The sequence below is a fragment of the Delphinus delphis genome, chromosome 17, assembly GCF_949987515.2.
Source record: "Delphinus delphis chromosome 17, mDelDel1.2, whole genome shotgun sequence".
NCBI classification, from domain to species: Eukaryota; Metazoa; Chordata; class Mammalia; order Artiodactyla; family Delphinidae; genus Delphinus; species Delphinus delphis.
Genome location: NC_082699.1, coordinates 12,172,119 through 12,193,496, shown reverse-complemented (window position 1 = coordinate 12,193,496; position 21,378 = coordinate 12,172,119). Strand labels below are relative to the sequence as shown.

At 43.5% G+C, this 21,378-nt stretch overlaps 1 long non-coding RNA gene across 1 annotated transcript in view; it reads left to right on the top strand.

Moving 5' to 3' along the window:
* The window catches only part of LOC132413046 (uncharacterized), a 72,018-nt gene that overhangs the window by 13,722 nt on the left and 36,918 nt on the right, over window positions 1-21,378 (top strand). The window lies entirely within an intron of this gene.

Below are 21,378 nucleotides of genomic sequence, written 5' to 3'. Positions count from 1 at the left end.
CCTCCAGAACTGGCTATTCAGTAATCTGTCATGTGTTAATTTGGCTTCCTTGAAAGTTTCTATTTTAAACAAAAGGACTGTTCTTCCAGAGCGTTCTCGCCTCATGCCAGTACATGACAAGGCTGACATTTCTAGAGAGCTGTGTGTTTAGCATCTCCTTGTACAAGCCTGCAGGTGCTTGCAGGAATGGGGGTAACAAGCAGTGCCTGACGCTTGAGGTGCCCAGCTACAGGGAGATTGTATTTTTATTATCCTAAATGTCCTAATATATTGTATACTATCCTAAATATCCTACTGTCCTATATATATTCTATATTTTATCCTATATATTCTGTATACATACACAAAAATAAGGTATGGTTGAAGCGTAGGTGTATTATGTCAAACCCATGGCCTTTCATTACACCATTACAGATTTATTTCTTCATGTTGATAATGATGTAATATTTTAAAAATTTATTTTATTGAGGTATAGTTGATTTACTATGTGTTAATTTCTGCTCTACAGAAAAGTGATTCAGTTATACATATATACGTTCTTTTTCATATTCTTTTCCATATGGTTTATCACAGGATATTGAATATAGTTCCCTGTGCTTTACAGTAGGACCTTGTTGTTTATCCATTCTATATGTAATAGTTTGCATCTGCTAATCCCAAATTCCCAATCCATTCCGTCCCCACTTTCTCTCCCCCTTGGCAACCACAAGTCTGTTCTCTATGTCTGCAGGTCTGTTTCTGTTTTGTAGATAAGTTCATTTGTGTCTTATTTTAGATTCCGCGTATAAGTGATATGGTATTTGTCTTTCTCTTTCTTACTTCACTTTATATGATAATCTCTACGTCCATCCATGCTGCTGCAAATTGCAATATTTGATTCTTTTTCATGACTGAGTAGTATTCCATTGTATTCCATCCACATCTTTATCCATTCATCTATCAGTGGACATTCAGGTTGTTTCCATGTCTTGGCTATTGTGAATAGTGCTGCTGTGAACACTGGGGTGCATGTATCTTTTTGAATTATAGTTTTGTCTGGATATATGCCCAGGAGTGGGATTGCTGGATCATATGGCAACTCTATTTTTAGTTTTTTGAGGAACCTGCATACTGTTTTCCATATGGCTGCACCAATTTATATTCCCACCAAGAATGTAAGAGGGTTTCTCCACACCCTCTCCAGCATTTGCTATTTGTAGAATTTTTAATGATGGCTGTTGTAACTGATGTGAGGTGATACCTCATTGTAGTTTTGATTTGCATTTCTCTAATAATTAGTGATGTTGAGCACCTTTTCATGTGTCTGTCGGCCAGATGGTGATGTAATACTAATAATGATAGTTGGCATTTATTAAATGCTTGCTAAGAGCCTGGAAGCCTGATATATAATATCATTTAATGTCTACAACCACTCAATGAGACTAGCTATTTTTGCCATTTTATAGGTGAGGAAACTGAGGCATAAAGAGATTGAATAATTTGCCCAAGATTAAAATATGTAGTTCATGGCAGAATTAGAATTTAAACCGTAACTTGACTCCAAAGGCAATGTAATTAACCACTAAATTGTAGTCCATTCTTTACCTCCAAAGCCATCCCCCCTACTTTGAACCAGGGAGAACCTGAGCCATACTCTCTTAGACTTGGATTTGGTGACCACTGATATTTCTGCTATAGACAAATCTGGGGCATTTACTCATTGGGTGGTTGTCAACATTACACCTGTGTCTCTGAGAATTGCACCCAGCCACAGAGGATGGCTCTGGGGAGCCATGTTTGTTCCACCTGAATTTGTCCCCTTGGCCACATTTGATTGAACCAGAGCGAACATATAGCCCAAACTGCTGCTTCCTGGAAACAAAATTTGGGCCTTGGCCTGAGGCCAGAGGGAAGGTACTGACTTTTAACATCTGAGGTGGCTTTCAAGGCCAGTGGGGGCAGAGTTAAGGGCAAGCCAGTGGACAGAAATGGAACTGTTGCTCTAGAAGGGGCCCGAGGCCCAGATGGAAACTCAGGGTAAAGAGTTTTAGCTGGGGGAGGGGAGCAGATCCTTTCACCCTGGCCTATACCAGGTGTGTCTGTGGTTCTGTTTGCACTCAGGTAAGGGCCAGTGGGAGGGGTGGGGGGTGAGGGGAGTGTTGGGAGAGCGAGGGGTGGGTGTGGAGAGATTGAAAAAGACAGAGGGGAGGGAGGGAGGGAGGGAGAATTGCCCAGGCTTGATAGTTTCCCATTTTCTGCCTTGTCTCTCTCAGGCCCCGTGGTCTTCCTGTCTCGTGGTCAATAAGATACCTCCATCTCCATCTGATAGATTTCCTTTGTGCTTAAGTTTAAGTAGGTTTTGGTCATTTTCAGCTAAGCAGAGTCGTGTCTAAAAGATAATGTCTATAAGTTTTGTAACCTCCACAGTGATTACATTTTTAGATAATATAAAGTTTAGAGGAGTACCTAGTACAATAGAAAGTAAGATCCAAAATTATGTTGAAGACAGAAGTTATGTAACAGACTCTAGGTAATAAAAACTACAAGATGAAACTTAACAAAACTAAATGAAAACATCTCCCTTTACATTAAAAAAGTGAAGTACAGAATTGGGGTGACCTGGTTTAACAGCAATTTATTAAAAAGAAATCCTGGCTTTGGGTTAACACATGCTTAATAAGAGGCAATATTAAAGGGCAGAGGCTAAAAGATACAAATGTAGTTTCAAGGACCTGATACGAAATTGAAATTAAGAACCCTCTAGGGCACCCAGAATCCAGTCAGGATCACCTGGAATTAATCTCAAGGGGTCCATGCTGGATTAGGTTTTTTTCTAAGAAAGCCTAAACTTAATTAGAGTATATTGTACTATGTCTAATGAATAAGACTGAAACATGTAACTAAATGAGTTTATGTTAGGAAACACATCCAGAGATAAACAGTTCTTAAGAAATCATTTTTACCTGTTGGAAATATATTTTAAATAATAAAAATAATACCTGCTTATTACAACAAATTCAAAAATTGTAGATAGGTATACGGAAAAAGTGAAATCCACTTCCCCCATTCCAGCCTCACTTCCTAAAAGCAATCATTGTTTACAGATTGGTGGGTGTATTTGCAGACTTTTTTTCATGTATATATATGTATAATTAAAAAAAATAGAAATGGAACTCTACTACACGTACGCACGTACATGCACGCCCTCATTCATGTGGGGACATACATAGTTTCCATTCTTTAAATGTGCAGGAGACTACTACATTGTAAGAATTTATCCACTCCTTTCTTGATAGACCCAGAGCTTATTTCAATTTTTTAAAATTAGAAACAGTGCTGCAAAGAGCATCCTTATATATGTATCTTTATATATGTCTTCTTCTAATATTTTTGTAGGTTACATTTCTAGTTGTGGGAGTATGGGTCACAGCTTATGCATATTTAAAAATTTGAGGGATTTTTTCAAAGTGCCTTCCAAAAATTCTCATCAGTTGACACTTTCACCAATAGGATATGAGACTTATTCCCTACACCCTTGGTGAAATTTGACATTATTAATTTTTTGCCAGAATGATCCTGTTTGGTTTCTGTATTCTGAGTCCAGAATATTGACTGCGATCGACAGTTAGGGTCCTCCTAGCTCAGGTACTTTACAATCCATGGAGGGGTGGGTGGCTGAGCCCTCATGCTGGAATACAAACTCTAAGTAGTAAGTATACACCACACCTCTGAGTACTGGTAGCCACCCCTGTCCAGGACCAGGCTAAGCCTCGGTTAACAGAGTCTTTCCTGCCCTAGGGGTCCTCTTCTCCCAGGTTAGGGGAATTCACTGCGGAGGGTTCTGCACTGTTAGTGTGTGGATGCCCACTTACTTCTGTTTTAAAATTTTGCTTCTACACTTACTCAGCAGCAGTCAGTCAACGTTAGTGGAAGACTTTCTTGCATGCTTGGCTACCTGCTTGGCTGGCTAATGGGAGAGGCTGAGTGGTGTTACCTCTGTGTTTCTCTCTCCAACCTGAGGGCTCTGGAGACCTACCCTGGCGGAGGTGCTAGAGGAAGCCCTCTCTGAAGACATTCCATTTAGGCCGGAGCCTAAGCACTGCTTCTGAGACTTTACTGTGATGGGTTTGCCAGGGGCTCTTGTTAAAATGCAGGCTCTGATTCCGCATACTGGGGGCGAGGCCTAAGAGACTGAGTTTCGAGGAGCTCCTGAGAGGCCCTCCGCGCTGGCTCCAAGGTGCACTTTGGGGTTCACGCATGGAGTTCATTTAAGGAGGGCAGATATCCTTGACCCGGATGCATTAGAATTTTGAGGAGCTCAGGTCCCCCACCAGACTACTTAAATATGATTCTCTAGGGCCCAGACATAGGTACTTATACATACCCCTGGTGATGATGATATGCAGCTGGGGTTTGGATGGAGCGACGTAGTTCTCAAGTTGTCCACAGACCGTAGCATCAGCATCACGCTTGTTAGACACGCAAATTCTCAGGCCCACCCTGCCTACTAAATCAGAAACGCTGGGGTACGGCCCAGCAATCTGTGTTTTACAAGCTCTTCCAGGGCTTCTGCTCTCGCTGAAGTCTAAGAACCTCTGATGAGCAGAAGAAAGAAGAGGGTTCTTGTCAGAGCCCTCCTCCAAGACTTGGATCCATGGTTCTTCATCCTGGTTGTTCTTGACCCAGACCTGCTAAGCAGCTTGATAAACATCCTCATTCCTGGGCCCCAGGCCCATTCTTTCTGATTCCAAAGATCCAGAATGGTGCCCAGGAGTATGTGGCTTTAAAATCACTTGAGGGATGCAGATTTAGTGGCTGAGCAGAGGTGGGGCGGACCTCCAACAGGAATGGTGGCCTCTGGCCTCCTGGCTGGCCCCATACAGCAGTCATTCACTCACTTCCTGTTTACCACCCCATCATGAGCCAGACACCATGTAAGTGGCATCACTGTCGATCACCCGTTGTGTACCAGGCATTTTACACGTTAGCCTACTATACCCCTGGGAGGTGGGCCTACTATACCCCTGGGAGGTGGGCCTACTGCCATTTTACAGAAGAAAGCCCCTAACCCGGGTCAGTCATGGCTCTAAAACCTGGACTCCCCACCACCGCACCCAGCACCAATCTGCAGACTGGGGGGCACCAGGCTGTGGGCCTCTGAGAAACCTCTGTGTTTCATCTTCAGTGGCTTGTTTTGTGAAATTGGGGATACATTTGTAATTATAGCAGGTATAGCACATTCTCCTTTCAGTTCCTCAGAGAGAGAGAGAGGTGGTTTCGATTTCTAACTTATGCAAAGTGAGGCTCTTTGTGCGTGAAGAAGACTCTCCGTATCAGAGGGCGTGTGCTTTGGGGTGTAGGTGGTCAGATAAAATACAGGTTACCCTGTTAAGTTTTAATTTAAGAGAAATAACAAATAGTTTTTCTAGTATAAATATGTGCCAAACATTGCATGGGGCATACTTAAACTGATTTGTTTTTACTGAAATTAAAAATTTATTTGAATTACTGACATCCAGATCTAACTGTGTGTCCTGTACTTTTATTTGCTAAATCAGGCAAGCCTATTGGTGTGCTCTATCTCCTTGTGATGCTTCCATGTTAGAAGCTCGCATCTAGGGCTTGAGTTGGGGAAGAAGGCAAATTTCACCTGGTCTTCTTAGGTGAATAAGGTTCACCTAATTCCTGGTTCTGCAATAATCGAGATAATCAGATACAGGCTTGACCTAATAATATTTTAAAAATAGCACTTATGTGCCAAGCACTATGCTATGAGACCTTTGCTCACTATTTTATTTAATCCTCACAACCCTGTAAGTCGGCCCAGAACTAATATCCCCATTTTACGGATGAGAAAACTGAGGCTCAGAGATTGGTTGAAAAAACAGTTGATTGAGAAAACAGCTCAGAGATTGGTTGAAAGCAGAGTTTCTCAACATCTGGGGCCCGATAATTCCTTGTTGTGGGGACTGTCCTGTACATTATAGGATGTTTAGTGGTCTCCCTGGCCTTGAGAGATTAGCTGCTGGTAGCATTCCATCAGTCATAACCAAACTTGTCTCCAGACATAACCAGGTGTCACCTGAGGTACAAATTTGCCCCTGGTTGAGAACCACTGATGTAAGGTTTTGTAACTGTTAGATGCTGAGTCAGGATCAGAGACAAGCAGACTGCCCCAAAGCGTGTGCTTTTAGACACTGCAATGGTTTTATCCAGGGAAAAGTTCAGGAAGGAAGAGGAATCTATCATATCACATTTATTTGGAAGAAAATCATTTGAAAATGACAGAACTTTTTTTTAAAATATTTATTTATTTGGCTGTGTTGGGTCTTAGTTGCAGCATGCAGGATCTTTTGAAGCAGCATGCGGGATCTTTTGCAGCGGCATGCGGGATCTTTCGGTGCTTTGCATGGGCTCTTCATTGTGGCGTGCAGGGTTCTCTCTAGGTGTGGTGCGCAGGCTCCAGGGCACGCGTGGGCTCAGTAGTTGCAGCACACGGGCTTAGTTGCCCTGTGGCATGTGGGATCTTAGTTCCTTGACCAGGGATCGAACCCGTGTCATCTGCATTGGAAGGCGGATTCTTAACCACTGGATCACCAGAGAAGTCCCGAAAATGACAGAACTTTTGCTTGACCTATTATTGCAGCTTGATTTCCTCTGTTTGGCAGCTAGGTAGTGGTGACAGTGGTGATGGTAGCAGAGCATTGTGAATGTGCTAAATGCCACTGGAATGTACACTTTAAAATGGTTAATTTTATGTAATGTGAATTTTACCTCAATTTTAAAAAAAGCAAAAACAAAAGGAAACCCTGTATCCGTTAAGTCATCACTCCCCATTCTCCCTTCCTTCAGACTCTAGCAACCACTAATCTGCATTCTGTCTCTATGGATTTACCTATTCTGGTTTTTTCATATAAATGGAATCATACAATATATGACCTTTTGTGTCTGGCTTCTTTTGTTTAGCATACTCTTTTTGAAGTTCATCCATGTTTCATTCATTCATTTTTTTTCAACAGATATTTATTGAACAATTACTATGCGTCAAGCACTGGGGATGATTAAGTGTAAATTCATGGAGCTTATCTCCTATTGAGGGAGACAGATGATAATCAGATGCTATAGTCTGAATGTTTCTGCCTCGCCAAAATGCATATGTAGAAATCTTAATACCCAGTATGATGGTATGAGGAGGTGGGGCCTTTGGGAGGTTCTTAGGTCATGAGGGTGGAGCTCCCATGAGTGGGATTAGTGCCTTTGTAAAAGAGACTCCAGAGAGCTCCTTAGCCCCTTCCACCAGCGAGGACACAGCAAGAAGGCACCAGCTATGAAGCAGGAAGAGGGCTTTCACCAGAACATGGCTATGCTGGGGCCTTGATCTTGGCCTTCCCAGTCTCCAGAACTGTAAGAAATAAATTTCTATTGTTTATAAGGTACCCAGTTTGTGGTATATAGCAACCTGAATGGACTAAGACACCATGATGAATAAGTAAAATATACAATGTATTAAACAGTGATAGGGTAAAAAAGGAGAAAAAAATATAGTAAGGAAGAAAGATAGGAAGGATTGAGGTAGAGATTTAAAATTTTAAATGAGGTGGCCAGAGAAGACCTCATCAGAAAGGTGATGTTGAGCAAAGCCCGAGGGACGTGAGGAAGTTAGGCTACAAGTAACTGGGGGAAGAACGTCTCAGGCAAGGGAACAGCAAGTGCAAATACCCTGAGGCAGGAGTCTGCTTGTTTGCAGAATATTCTAGAGTCACTGGAATAGAGTGAACAAGGGGAGGATAGTAGGAGATAAGGTCCAAGAGGTAGCAGGAGGCTCCTTCATGAAGAGCCTTATAGTAGGTACCATATAATTGATGATCCAAACTAGGCTAATTTTTTTTTTTTTTTTTTTGGTGGTATGTGGGCCTCTCACTGTTGTGGCCTCTCCCGTTCCAGAGCACAGGCTCCGGACGCGCAGGCTTAGCGGCCATGGCTCACAGGCCCAGCCGCTCCGCGGCATGTGGGATCTTCCCAGACCAGGGCACGAACCTGTGTCCCCTGCATCGGCAGGCGGACTCCCAACCACTGCGCCACCAGGGAAGCTCCAGACTAGGCTAATTTTGAAAGTGAAAGCAATTGCTATTAAAATTATGCTGGGACATTAGGTATAAACTGAGATTGTCCTAGCCACGCTGGGTCATAGCAAGGAGCAAGGATTTAGCCTTTACTCTGAGTGGGATGGGAAGTCACCGGTGGGCTTTGAGCAGAGCTGCTCCATAACCTGACTTGAGAGCTTCATTCTGTTGAGAGGTGCTGAAGGGTGGCAAGGGCAGGAGCAGGAGAGGAGTTGGGAGGTCACTGCAGTACCACAGGTGAGAGATGATGGGGGCTTGGACCAGGGCAGTGGTGGAAGGGGCGGTGAGAGTTGATGGGGGCTTGGACCAGGACGGTGGTGGAAGGGGAGGCCAGTGTTGATGGGGGCTTGGACCAGGGCGGTGGTGGGAGGGGTGGTGAGAACTGGTCAAATTCTGGATATAATTTAAGGTAAAACCAGTAGGATTTCTGACCAGTAGGCTGTGGGTACGAGAGAAAGAGAGGAGTTAATAATGGCACCAGGGGAAGAGTGAAAGAGGAAGAGATTTGGGGGGTGAGGAGCTCCCATTGCAGGTCAAGTTCCCAGGAAGCCGACTCAGCTGAGATGTGTGTGCAGGAAGTTTGCTGGCCGGTGGTCGCAGGATCAGCCCCTGGGGTGGAAGTGAAGGAAGTGAGATGGAGCAGAGGGAGTTGCTGAGCTGCTTTGTGGTCCCAACAAGGGACTCAGCCAGCCGCAGGAAGGAGCCTCCAGAGTTATCCGAACTGGGGCAAGGTGGTTGGGCAGGCCTCCTAAGTGGCCTCCTACTCGACTAACACTGGACGGAGGCCGCCTTGGGAAGGGGTGTGATCTCGGGTGAGGCAGCCCTCCCCGGTGGAGGGCAGGCTCTGGGGGGGCCTCAGCTGTGAGCTGTCAGTCACCAGCACTCGGAAGGGGAGAGGAGTGTCTTGGTCCTGGAGAATCAGGGTGGCGACTCTGGCATTCGCTGTGGATCGGAAGCTAAGTTTTGGCCCTGTGAAGTTTGATATTCAAGGGGAAACGTTAACTGACTCTTGTCCCTTTTCTGCTGACACCAGGGGCCTGTACATTTTCTCAGTTCCTTCAAGGTGCCTCTCACCTATACTGTTCCCCAGCTCACGCTGAGCCACTACAGCAGCACCGTCCCATAGAAATAAAATGCAGCCACATATCTAATTAAAAATGTTGTAGTAGTCATACTTAAAAAGTTCAGAGAAATAAGGGAAATTACCTTTAATAATATATTTTATTTACCTAATAGATCTAAAATATATTCTAATCATATTGACTTTTTAAAATGCTAAGTGTTCCAAATCTCTGTGTATTTTAGTTATATTACAGCACATTTCAATTTGGACTAGTCACATTTCAAAGACTCTGTAGCCATGGTTCTAGAGGTTCTCCACCAGCCAAATCCCGCTACTGACTCTTGGCCTCTGCCCTTGACATGCTCAGTTTCAGCATCACTTCTACTGGAAGATTCCCAAGGCAGGTCAGGGGTCTGAACTCCACTGCAGCACTGTACTGAGTAGTGGTTGCTTGTTAATTGGTCTGCCTGCCCCCAGAAGGCCACGTGCCCTGTTCAATATGGTAACCCCAGTGCCCAGCGTAGTACTGGGCACAGAGTAGGTATTTAGTGATTATATCTTGCTTGAGTAAGTTAGAGCAATGTTCTATTTGCATAGGATTTAGAGGTGGGGAGGCTGATAGGTATGTGCATTTTTCTCTTTCTCCCCTTCCGGCCTTCCAACAATTTCAGGATTAATGGGGACACACCTAGAGCTTCCTCTGGGGAATCCAGCTGAATTTAAGGTAGTGTGCCTGGGGTGGGATTAAGAGGGACTTGCTTAGCAGAAATGAACTGAATGGGTCCTTTGCACAAGGCGCCGTCACTTTCCTTTGGTTGTTTCCCTTCCCATTGTTCTTTCCTTTTCTATTTCTTTGACAAAAAATTGCCGCCGAATTAAAGCACCTAAGACTGAACATCCGTGGAAAGAGGCCTCCAAACGCAGAAGTGATGGGGACAGTAGGTAACTCGCAGCAGAGGAAAATGAAAAGAGAGAGGGAGCGGTGGGGGGACTGCTAAGGCTTCCCGAGCACCGTGGGCTCCCGGCCTTAGCGCTTGGGCTGTGGGAGGCCTGGCTTCCTTAAAAACCACGGCAGGTGCTGCGCCATCTTCTCCCTCCGAGGTGTGTGGCTTTCCTGCTTGGTGGCCATGGCCGATCTGCCTTGTGAAATGCTCCAGCTACTGTGTGAGCACAATTCTTTTCTTTCTCTTTAAGAAAAGAAGAATTAGGCAAACATGCTTATGCTAAACAATGGAAGCTTCCATTTTCCAGTTATCTTCAAGTATTTCTTTTAACTTTAACTTCTGATAATTTAACATTTAACATTATGAATAATTGTAAACAAACATAAAAGTAAAGAATATAGTATAATGAACCCCCGGGTTCCCATCACTCAGCTTTACCAGTGATCAGCTCATGGCCAATCTTTTTGCACCTATACATCTTCCCACTCCCCCAACCAATGGGTTGTATCTTGAAACCCATTCCAAGTATTATATATTTCATTCACAAATATTTGAATGTGCATCTGAAAGTTTTTTCTTTTTCTTTGACTTAGGAAAATGATTTCTGGCTTCCCTTGTTACCTCTGGTCTCTCGGTGAGATCAGAATCGCAAATCAGGTCTTTAGGCTCAACGTTACGGTAAATTCTTGGGTATTTCAACGGCTGGCGAGTTAATGACAAGAGCAACCAGAGATGCTGTTAGCTCTTGATTTATGAAGCCACAGGTTCAGCCTGTGTGACGGATGCCATTAAAATCAAGCGTGGCGGCTTGCTCTGCCCAGCCCTCTCCAGGCCTGAACGCCCTCAACAGATGGGGAATTTCATGGCCACAAATGGAATTGTTTATCCTCTCATTGTTCCCGTGTCAGCAAACTAAATCCATTACCCACCAATAAAAAGATCAGCCGGCTGCCAGTTCAGCCGTGGAAGGAGCTGAAGCTGTGTTGAGGAGATTTAGAGTTTTAGAGCGGATAAATTAGTAATAAGCCGTATAAAAATTAAGACCCAAGAGAAGAGTTTGAGTCTCTCATTCTAAAGCTGAGGTTTTAAGGGATTTGAAAGGGAAGGCCTAGTAACTCAATCTTTTCTTCAACAGAAAATATACTCCAGAGACACCTGATTATAAATATTGCATAGCTTTTATTGTGTGTTGATGGCTTTATTACTTCATTAAAAAAAATCAAAAGCACTCAGATTGGGCTTTGAAGAAGAAAGCAGTGTCAGATTCATAATGCAAAAGCTGCTAAGATGTCAATGGTGTTACTACCGGTAGGAAGATTTTCTTTTGTATGGCTAAATAACTGTCTGTTCTTTATAAAGTTGTTCCTTATTGGCTCAGCTGGGGGGTTCTCTCCATTGATCTGTAAGAGGAGGCTCCTAAGTTCTGTGGACCCCCCAAGCTGCCCTCCCAACATTCTCAGTGCACCAGGACTTTAAAAAGTGGGCCCTAGAACACTTTTTGCTTTTTGTCAGGTTTTTTTATATCAGGATATATTGGGCAAAAGATGTTAGTTCCAGCACTCACTGGTTATTGCAGAGGATCTGGGGCTCACAGGCTTTGTATTAATTCACTTGAAAAGTTGGAGGCAGATCAGGATTGACATATATACACTACCATGTGTAAAATAGATAGCTAGTGGGAAGCTGCTATAAAGCACGGGAAGCTCAGCTCGGTGCTCTGTGACGACCTAGATGGGGGTGGGTGGGAGGGAGGTCCAAGAAGGAGGGGAAATATATATACATAGAGATGATTCACTTCATTGTACAGCAGAAACTAACACAACGTTGTAAAGCAATTATGCTCCAATAAAAAAAAAGTAAAAAAAGAAAAGTAAAAAAAAAACAAGTTGGAGAATTTGGCTAATGAGAATTTTGTTCTCTCCTTTCCATTCTGTTGTGCAAATACTTACTGGAAACTTACTGCTGTACATGCACACTATTCTGCTAGGCAGTAAGCCTCTAGAGATAATGAAGACATAATTTTATCCTCTGTTACCAGATTAGAGGGGAAGATGGACAAGAAAATAAATGTGCACAGAGTAAGACGTTTTTGCAGCATAGTACAGGCATGCAGAGGATGTTATGGGAGTTCAGAGGAGACCTCAGAGGAGGGTTCTTTGACTCCCCCAGGGAGAAGGGTGTGACCACAGTGAAGGATCCATGGGGAGACAGGAGCGTGGGCGGGGAGGCAGCGGCAAGATCATGACAGTCCTGCCTGTCTGCTGCAGGGTGTGTGCCTCCTCGTAAAGGCCACGGGAAGCCACTGAAAGACTTTAAGGGAAAGCCATTGGCTTTCAGACAATCTGTGTTTTATCAAAACCATCCTGAGGGCAGGATGGAGAATGGATTTCAGGGGGTTAAGAAGTGGAGGCTGGGAAACCAGTAAAAGGCGACTAGAGGGCATCCCAGGTGGCGCAGTGGTTGAGAATCTGCCTGCCAACGCAGGGGACATGGGTTCGAGCCCTGGTCCTGGAAGATCCCACATGCCACGGAGCAACTAAGCCCGTGCGCCACAACTACTGAGCCTGCGCTCTAGAGCCCGTGAGCCACAACTGCTGCAGCCCACGCCTAGATCCCGTGCTCCACAACAAGAGAAGCTACCGCAATGAGAAGCCCGCGCACTGCAACGAAGAGTAGCCCCCGCTCACCGCAACTAGAGAAAGCCCGTGTGCAGAGCGACGACCCAACACAGCCAAAAATAAATATATTAACTAATTAATTAAAAAACAAAAAGGCGACTAGAGTGATCCAGGTGAGAGATGGTGGGCTTGAACGAGGTGTGTGTGTGTGTCTGTGTCTGCGTTTGGGGTGAAGAGGAAGGTGTAATAACTCATAAGGTTGTTGAAATGTCAAAACTGTAAAATAAGTAAAGTGCTTAGAAGTTGTTACAGAATCGACACTCAATCAGTGTTAACTCGTGTTTCTCTTTTTCCTCTTTGGGAATGAATAATTCCCAGTGGTCATAGAATAGCACAGAGGAAAAACAGGAAGAGGAGTAAAAGGAGGGGGATAATTAGGGGATGGGAGGGGAGAAAGGACACAGTGGGGAGGGGAGAGCATCCTCCACAGTGTCTCCTCGAGTCTCTGCCCTGTAGGAAAGCTTACCTGCTGATGAGACTCTGAAGAAGGAGAGGTGAGCTTGGTGTTGGTGGTCTTGTGGGATGGTGGAGTTTGGGGAACACTGAGGTCAAAGTTACTTGGAAAGTAAAACCTGTCCTGGGCAGCAGTTGTGGCTTAACCTGGGTATTCCACAGAGCTGTGTGTGAAGGATTTGCTCTTCTTTCTGGATGACCAGATCCTGCTACTTTTTGGTTCTGATATTCCATGATGCTTCAGTCCCTTTCTTTATATTTGATAGTTTTCAGTGATTGTTACCCAGCACAATTATGCAAATTGACCAGGCTGGCTAGAGGCAGGTAGATATTTAAGTTTAAGGAATTCTTTCTACTTCTAGAAAGTATAAAGTACTAGAAAGAACTACCTTCTACATAAAATATGACCAACATTAGATCTGTCCAAGAAACCAGAATAATACCTTCCTCCCTCCCTCCCTCCCTCCCTCCCTCCCTTCTGCTTGGCCATTCACTCAACAAATATTATTGAGCTCCTCTAACATTGGAAAGATATCTCACTAACTGGGGCTATGGCTTCTTCAGGGCCCAAGCTGCAAATATGCTGATCTGTTTCCCCTTCTCAACTGTGAGCTCCTTCAGGCAAGGGACTGTCTCTCATCCAGCTTTGTATCCCTAAAACCTGGCACAGGAGTTGGCACTGGGTGGTTTTCAAGACCAAGATCTGTGTCTATGTCCAAATCACTTGCTGCTTCTTGCTAGTGGTGTGACCTTGTTCAATTATCCAACCTCTCCAAGGCTTTGTATTATCATCGGTAAAATGGGGGTGATAGTAATATCTGCCTCGTCAGGCTGTTTTGAGCATTAAATGGCATAATGCATGTAAAGCACTTATAGTGCCTGGCACATAAGAGTTCAACCATATTATCAATATTAGGCTTACAGTAAATGTTATTGAACTAATGCCCTAGGACCCAGTCTGACTCTACTAATTTACATGTAAATTGGGCAAATCAATTTACCTCTTGGAGTCTCTATTTTTAAAAAGCTTATGTGACAAATGGAAATTGTAATACCTGCGTGGGTACGTTAACAGGATTATAATGGAAATGGAGAAGATCACTTTGTCCTTTGATTACAAAAATAACCTAACTCCAATAAATTATCTAAGCATGAACACCAGGAAGTAAGAAAAGCTACTATGTTATAATATTTTAAAAAGATGACACAGATTGTTTAACTTGATAAGAAGCATCTACAGAAACTCTACAGCCAACATCATAGTTAATATGAAAGACTCAATGCTTTCTCCCTAGGATCAGGCACAAGGGAAGGATGTCTGCTCTCACCACCCCCATTTAACGTAGTACTGGAAGTTCTAGCAATGCAATAAGGCAAGAAAATGAAATAAAAGGTATACGTATTGGAAATGAAGAAATAAAACTGTCCCTATTTGCAGATGCCATAATTGTCTACATAGAAAATCGCAAGGAATCTACAAAAAACTTATAGAATTAATAAGTGAGCTCAGCAAGGTTGCAGAATACAAGGTAAGTATGCAAAAATCAATCACATTTCTGCATACTACCAATAAACACGTGGATGGAAATTAAAAACACAATACCATTTATAGTTGCTTCAAAGAAAATGAAGTATATAGCTATAAATACGACAAAACATGTTCAGGATATGTGTCCTGAAAATTACAAATGCTCATGAAAGAATTCAAAGATTTAGATAAATGGAGAGACATATTGTGTTTGTGGATTGGAAACTCAACATACTAAAGATGTCAGTTCTCCCCAAATTATCAATAGGTTTAATGCAATTCCTATCAAATCTCAGAAAGATTTTTTTGTTGACATAGACAAGTTTATTATAAAATTTATACTGAAAGGTGCAGAATCTAGAATAGCTACAACACATTTGAAAAAGAAGGATAAAATAGGAGGAATCATTTTATCCAGTGTTAAGGCCCACTAGATAGCTACAGTAACGAAAACAGTGTGGTATTGATGGAGAGATAGATAGATAGATCAATGGAACAGGTTAGAGAAACCAAAAGTAGACCCACATGAATAAGCCCAACTGATTTTTGACAAAGGTAAAAAAAATCGAGGAGAGATTGCTTTTTCAATAAATGGTGCTGGAGCACGTGGACAGGCATAGGGAAAAAAAGAACCTCAACCTAAGTTTCATAATTTATACAAAAATTAACTCAAAATGGATTACAGACTTAGATATAAAACTAAAACTTCTAGGAAAAAACTTAGGATGAAATCTTAGAGGTCTGTGGCTAGTCAGTGTTCTTAGACTTTACACAAAAAGCATGATGCATAAAAGGAAAATGTGATAAATTGGATCTCATTAAATTAAGGACTTTTGCAATATTTTGTAATAACTACAAATGGAGTATAACCTTTAAAAATTGTGGATCACTGTATTGTACACCTATAACTTATATAATATTGTACATCAACTATACTTCAATAAAAAAAGAAAATATATTGAAACTTTTGCTCTGTGAAAGACCCTGTAAGAAGATGAGAAGACAAGCAATCGACTGGGAAAAAATATTTGCAAACCACCTATCTGACAAAGGACTTACATGTAGAATATATAAAGAACTTTCAAAACTCAACGGTAAGAAAGTAAACAATCCAATTAGAAAACAGGCAAAATACATGAACAGACATTTCACCAAAGAGGATGTACAGATGGCAAATCAGTGCATGAAAAGATGTTCTACATCATTAGCCATTAGAGGAATGGAAATTAAAATCACAATGGAAGCTCACTACCTACCCACCAGGACAGCTAAAATAAAAAAATAGTGGGGGCTTCCCTGGTGGCACAGTGGTTGAGAGTCTGCCTGCCAATGCAGGGGACCCGGGTTCGTGCCCCGATCCGGGAAGATCCCACGTGCCGCGGAGCGGCTGGGCCCGTGAGCCATGGCCGCTGAGCCTGAGCGTCCAGAGCCTGTGCTCCACAACGGGAGAGGCCACAACAGTGAGAGGCCCGCGTACCGCAAAAATAAATAAATAAATAAATAATGGTAACACCAAATGATGATGAGAATGTGGAGAAACTCAAACATTTCTGGTGGGAATGTAAAATGGTGTAGCCCCCTGAAACAGTTTGTCAGTTCTTTACATAACTAACCAAGTCATACCACATGGCACTCTCGGCCATTTATTCCAGAGAAATGAAGACTTGTGTTCATGCAGAAACCTGTACACAACTGTTCAGAGCAGCTTGATTCATAATAGCCAAAAACTGGAATCAACCAAAATGTCCTTCAGGAGTGGTTAAACAAACCGTGGCCCATCCACACAATGAGATACTGCTCAGTAATAAAAAAGAAGGAGCTACTGGTATACACAGCAACCTGGATGAATCACTAAAGAATTATGCTGAGTGGAAAAATAGTCCATCTCGAAAAGTCCTAGCTTAAATTATACAAAATTATAGATAAAGGGAATAGATTAGCAGTTGTCAGGGATGGGGGAGGGAAGGAAGTGGCTATGGCTCTGAAAGGTAGCTCAGGGCATCCTTGTGATGGAAATGCTCTGTATGTGGACTGTGGTGGTGGTCACATAATCTGCACATGTGATAACATTTCATAGTGAGTGCATGTAAAAATGGTGAAGTCTGAATAAGGTGGATGGATTGTATCACCGTCAGTTTCCTGGTTGTGCTATTATACTACAGTTGTGCAAGATGTTATGTTGGGGGAAATTGGGTAAAGGGTATGTGGGATCTCTATGTGTTATTGCTTTCAACTGAATGTGAATCTACAATTATTTCAAAATGAAAATTTAAAAGAAGATCTAGAGAAAGATGAAAGAAATGTTAGCTTATTTATCATGATTTTTTCGTTATTCTGTAATTAGTATCAGTCACTTCTTAATCTAGCTTCTTGTCTTGAGTGCCTGATCTCCAACACACATCTGTCTCTGGCACTCCAGCTGGTCCCTAATGATTTTTTTTTTTAGCACCTTACTGGATTCGTTCCAGGTTCCACTGGGCACCATGTTGACTTCTCCAGCCTCAACTTACCACCTCTTGACTTGCACATGACACTCTGGCAATACCAAACTGTTACACTCTTTGCACACCCCGTGTTTTTACTCCATGCTATAGTTTATGCTGTTCATTCTACCTGGACCATCTTTCCAACTTCCTATCTCCCATCTAACTCTGCTTTCCTTCAGAATTCAACCCAGGAGTCCTCTCTTTCATGAAACCTTCCCTGACTTGGTTTTTTTTTTTTTAATCACTATGCTTACTACATTGTTTTAAAATTATAACGCAACACCCCTTAACTTGGACCTGGTCTTGGTTTGGTGTTGCAATTTAGCAAAACCATCACCGCAAAATTTTAAAACAATCTGTTTCATTATCACCGTCTACTAAGAAGCTCCAAAGGGAGTTCTATTCATAACACAGAACCAACCTTTAAAAACCAAACCAAACCTCTCTTCCCTATTTATCTTCTAACGCCTGGCTTGCAGCTGCCCTTAATCTCTTCCTCTCTCCTAAACTCCTGCAAGACTCTCTCTAAACAACTTGGGGCCTCCAGTCCTTTCCTTCTTGCCTTCTGATTTACAAGTATCTTTTTTCTGCCAGTGGCTTTTAGCCCTTTCTGATGTAAAATCCTCAAGGCTCCCCCTCTTTTGCTAGCAAACCCTAGTTGTTAGGGTTACCCAAGCAAAACACCACAGGGTTTAAACAACAGGAAGCTCTGGAGGCTGGGAGCCTAAGATCAAGGCGCTGGCAGCTTTGGTTTCTCCTGAGGCCTCTCTCCTTGACCTGCAGATGGTGCCTTCTTGCTGTGTCCTCACATGTTCTTTCCTCTGTGTGCATATCTGGTGCTGCTTTTGTGTCCAAACTTCCTCTTCGTAAAAGGACACCAGTCAGATTGGATTAGGGTCCACCCTTTGGACTGCATTTAACCACACACCTCTTTACAGGCCCTGTCTCCAAATACAGTCACATGTGAAGTACTGGGGGTTGGGGCTTCAGCACATGATTTGGGGGAAAAACAATCCAGTCCATCATGCTGGGTATCCCAGTTTCCCCCAGAGAAGGCTGGGGGCCCAAGCTAGCAAAGCCAAAATTCCTTGTAGGAGCCAGAATGGGTAGAGGCTATGAGTGCTCACCCACTCACGGTGTTTCTGCTCCCACGGAACTTTCTGTGTTCCAGTCCCTTGAGTGGGGAGGCTGGGTCTCGTTTATGCAGCAGTTCCCATCCCAGTGCAGGGGCATAGTGGGCATTCAGGCGAAGCTTGAGAGCTGTTCCGTCTCTACCCCTCCACACACTTAGGGAATATCCTTTTCTTTGTACTCGATTTCAACTGTCAAGTCAAATTCTTAAATCCATAGACTTTGGTGGTTCGGTAGCATGACAGGGAACCAGCCCTCCCAGCCTCTGCCTGTTTCCGAGGAGAGCATCCAACACCCTTGCTCGCGGGCACATGATAGTTCAAGGAGGTCAGGAGGAAGAGCAGAGAAGCCTGGGGTGCCTCTGAGTGAGCTCAGGACGCCTGGCTTGTCTTTTCCTAACTGGATGTGAGTAGCCGTCCTTCTCTTGGTCCCTTGAAGCACAGCTCATTTTATTCTCATTCATATCCAAGGATTCTTTACCAATAATTACATGCACAACTCTATATGTATTTACTCCTTCTATATCCACTTTCCAGGTAAAATGGAAACTTTTCCCAGAATAACTTTTTAAACAGGAGCGTAACGAGGAGAGTTTTTGTTTTCTTTTTTAAACAGAGATAAGACATAGTGGTCTTACCAGTCTGTTAACATCGTAGTTGGGAGTTTTATATTCTTTATACCAATTATACTGAAATGAAACTCAGAGCTCTGGTACATAGTGTATTTTTTAATAGTCCCATCGTGGTTGCTGCCAATACCGTGGCCTTCCAAAGCGCTACAGTCACTCGTGAGTGTTTACTTTCTGCTTGGGCTTTGACAAGCAGAACGTCCTCACACCCTGGAAAGGCCTCAGCCTGAAAAGAAAGTGGAAACAAGGGAGACAGGGGCTTCTTGGCAAGGCTGTCATGGCGGGGAAGAGGGGGCCCAGCGCCTGGGGCTGGGGGCCCTGGTCTGGTGGAGAGGTATGTCCTGTGGTCAGTGTCCTGGTCCTGTCCTGACCCTCACCATGGACCCATGGTCCTGCTACACGCTGGGTAGAACTAATTCCAGCTGGAATTTCCTAAATTTGAAGCATGAGAAAATTGCAATCCATGGGTCCAGTGGTTCTTAAAGTGTGTCAGAGTGGCAGCGTCACCTGGGAACTAGTTCAAAATGCAGATTCCTGCTCCCCAGCCAGACCTATTGAATCAGAAACTCTGGGGACCAGGCCCAGCAACCCACGTTTTAACAAGCCCTCCGGAAGTTTCTGTGCATACTGAAGGTTGGGACTGATGCTCTGTTTCTGCACCACCTATGCTGAGAGGCTGCCCAACTGGTCCAAGTGCAGTTTAATTTTCCGAAGTGAAACTTACCCAACCGATAATAGATCCATGGATTCCAACCTGGGTTGACAGGATCTGAATTTCTGGGGGATGGGGGAAGAGCCTGGTGACCTCTGTCTTTAACTAGCATCCCAGGTCATTCTTGTCCTGAGGGAAGTTTGGAAGCCCTTGGTGCCCAGCTGACATCGTGTAGAGATCTGATGCCAGCTTAGTGTTCCGGGAGGGAGGAGAACTCACAAGTGCTGGGCAGACTGTAGGCCGAGCACTGTTCTAGGCACTTACCACACGTGACTCCCTGTAGGCATTTATAACAACCCTGTAAGGTGAAGACTGTGCTCAGAGAATCTGAGTGAATCACCCAAGTTACTCAGTCAGTGGCGATCAGGGCTGGCTTCACCCCAAGGCGGCTCTGTTACCTCTAACACCCATCCGTGTGGCCACCAGCTCGGCCAGCTTGACTCCCCTCTGACATGTCAAAGGCTTGTAGAATCTCCTTTTCTCTTCTCCTTCTCCCTCTTTTAATGAAATACAGTCCTCTATTCCACAAATACTTATGGCGTCCCTACTGTGTTCAAGGTACTGTGTCGTACACAAGCATCTACAGTGTGTAAATGGGATTCAGGGAAGTCTCTGACAACAGAAGGCATTCGACAGGCAGTGAACTTGGTGGTGGGAAGGTAGGGTCAGGAGAACCTTGGGCTTGAAAGCTGGCTCTGCCACTTATCAGCTGTGTGAAGTTAGGCTGTTTGTTTTTATTAACCTGAGTCTTAATTTCCTCATTTGTACAAAAATGATAATAGCATTGCTTCTCGTAGTAGGCAACTCCTTGACAAAGAGTCTGGCACAGGCTAAGGGCTCAATAAATTACCCAATAAATAAACTTATTATTGTCTTTAGTTTATTATTGTTGCCAGCTGTGGAAGATGCCCTAGCAAATAGGCCACTGTGTTTCATAAGATTTGATATTTTTATTTATAAGTTATCAATAGTTTGCTTAAAAAATACAATTAAATGTCATGTTTTTGTAATCATTCCCCAGCTCACCCCCACTCTCCAAACAAACCCCATCCCTGCCTCCCCCTCTCCCCCAAATCCATGTTCCCCTTTGTTCTCCTTTGGGAACTTGCTTCGTCAAGGTACTGAGTTATGTGCTGAGTATGCAGTGGTTAAACGAGATGTAAAAAAATGAAAGAAAATTAGCCTGTCCCTACTCAGGTGGCCACTCAGCTTGTTGGTACTATTTTGACATCTCATTAATGTATCTGTTGCTCTACATACATTCTTTTCTCTAACGCCCTGTTTGAGATAAAGCTCACCGTGGTCCGCAGTAATGTTGCCAAAGCCAAGGTGGGACCAATGCGCACATCTGCGCAGGTCTGGGAGGTTTCTGATTAGAGGAGCAGCTTAGAGCCTTGGAAGGGATATTGGTGGGTGATTCCTTGGCATTGCTTACCTCCCTCCCCATGTAGCAGTCTTTTCACTCAGAGCCCCAGACGATTCTAGAACACCATTATAGAAAAGGACATTTATATGTTGCTCTTTTGGTTTTCTTCTCCTTGGCCAGCAAAACTGAGGACCATGAATGTAATAACACAGGCCCACAGGCTTGGAAGGGGAAGAAAATATAAGTGACACAAAAAAGTAGACTTGGTGGTTTACAGTTTCACTTAA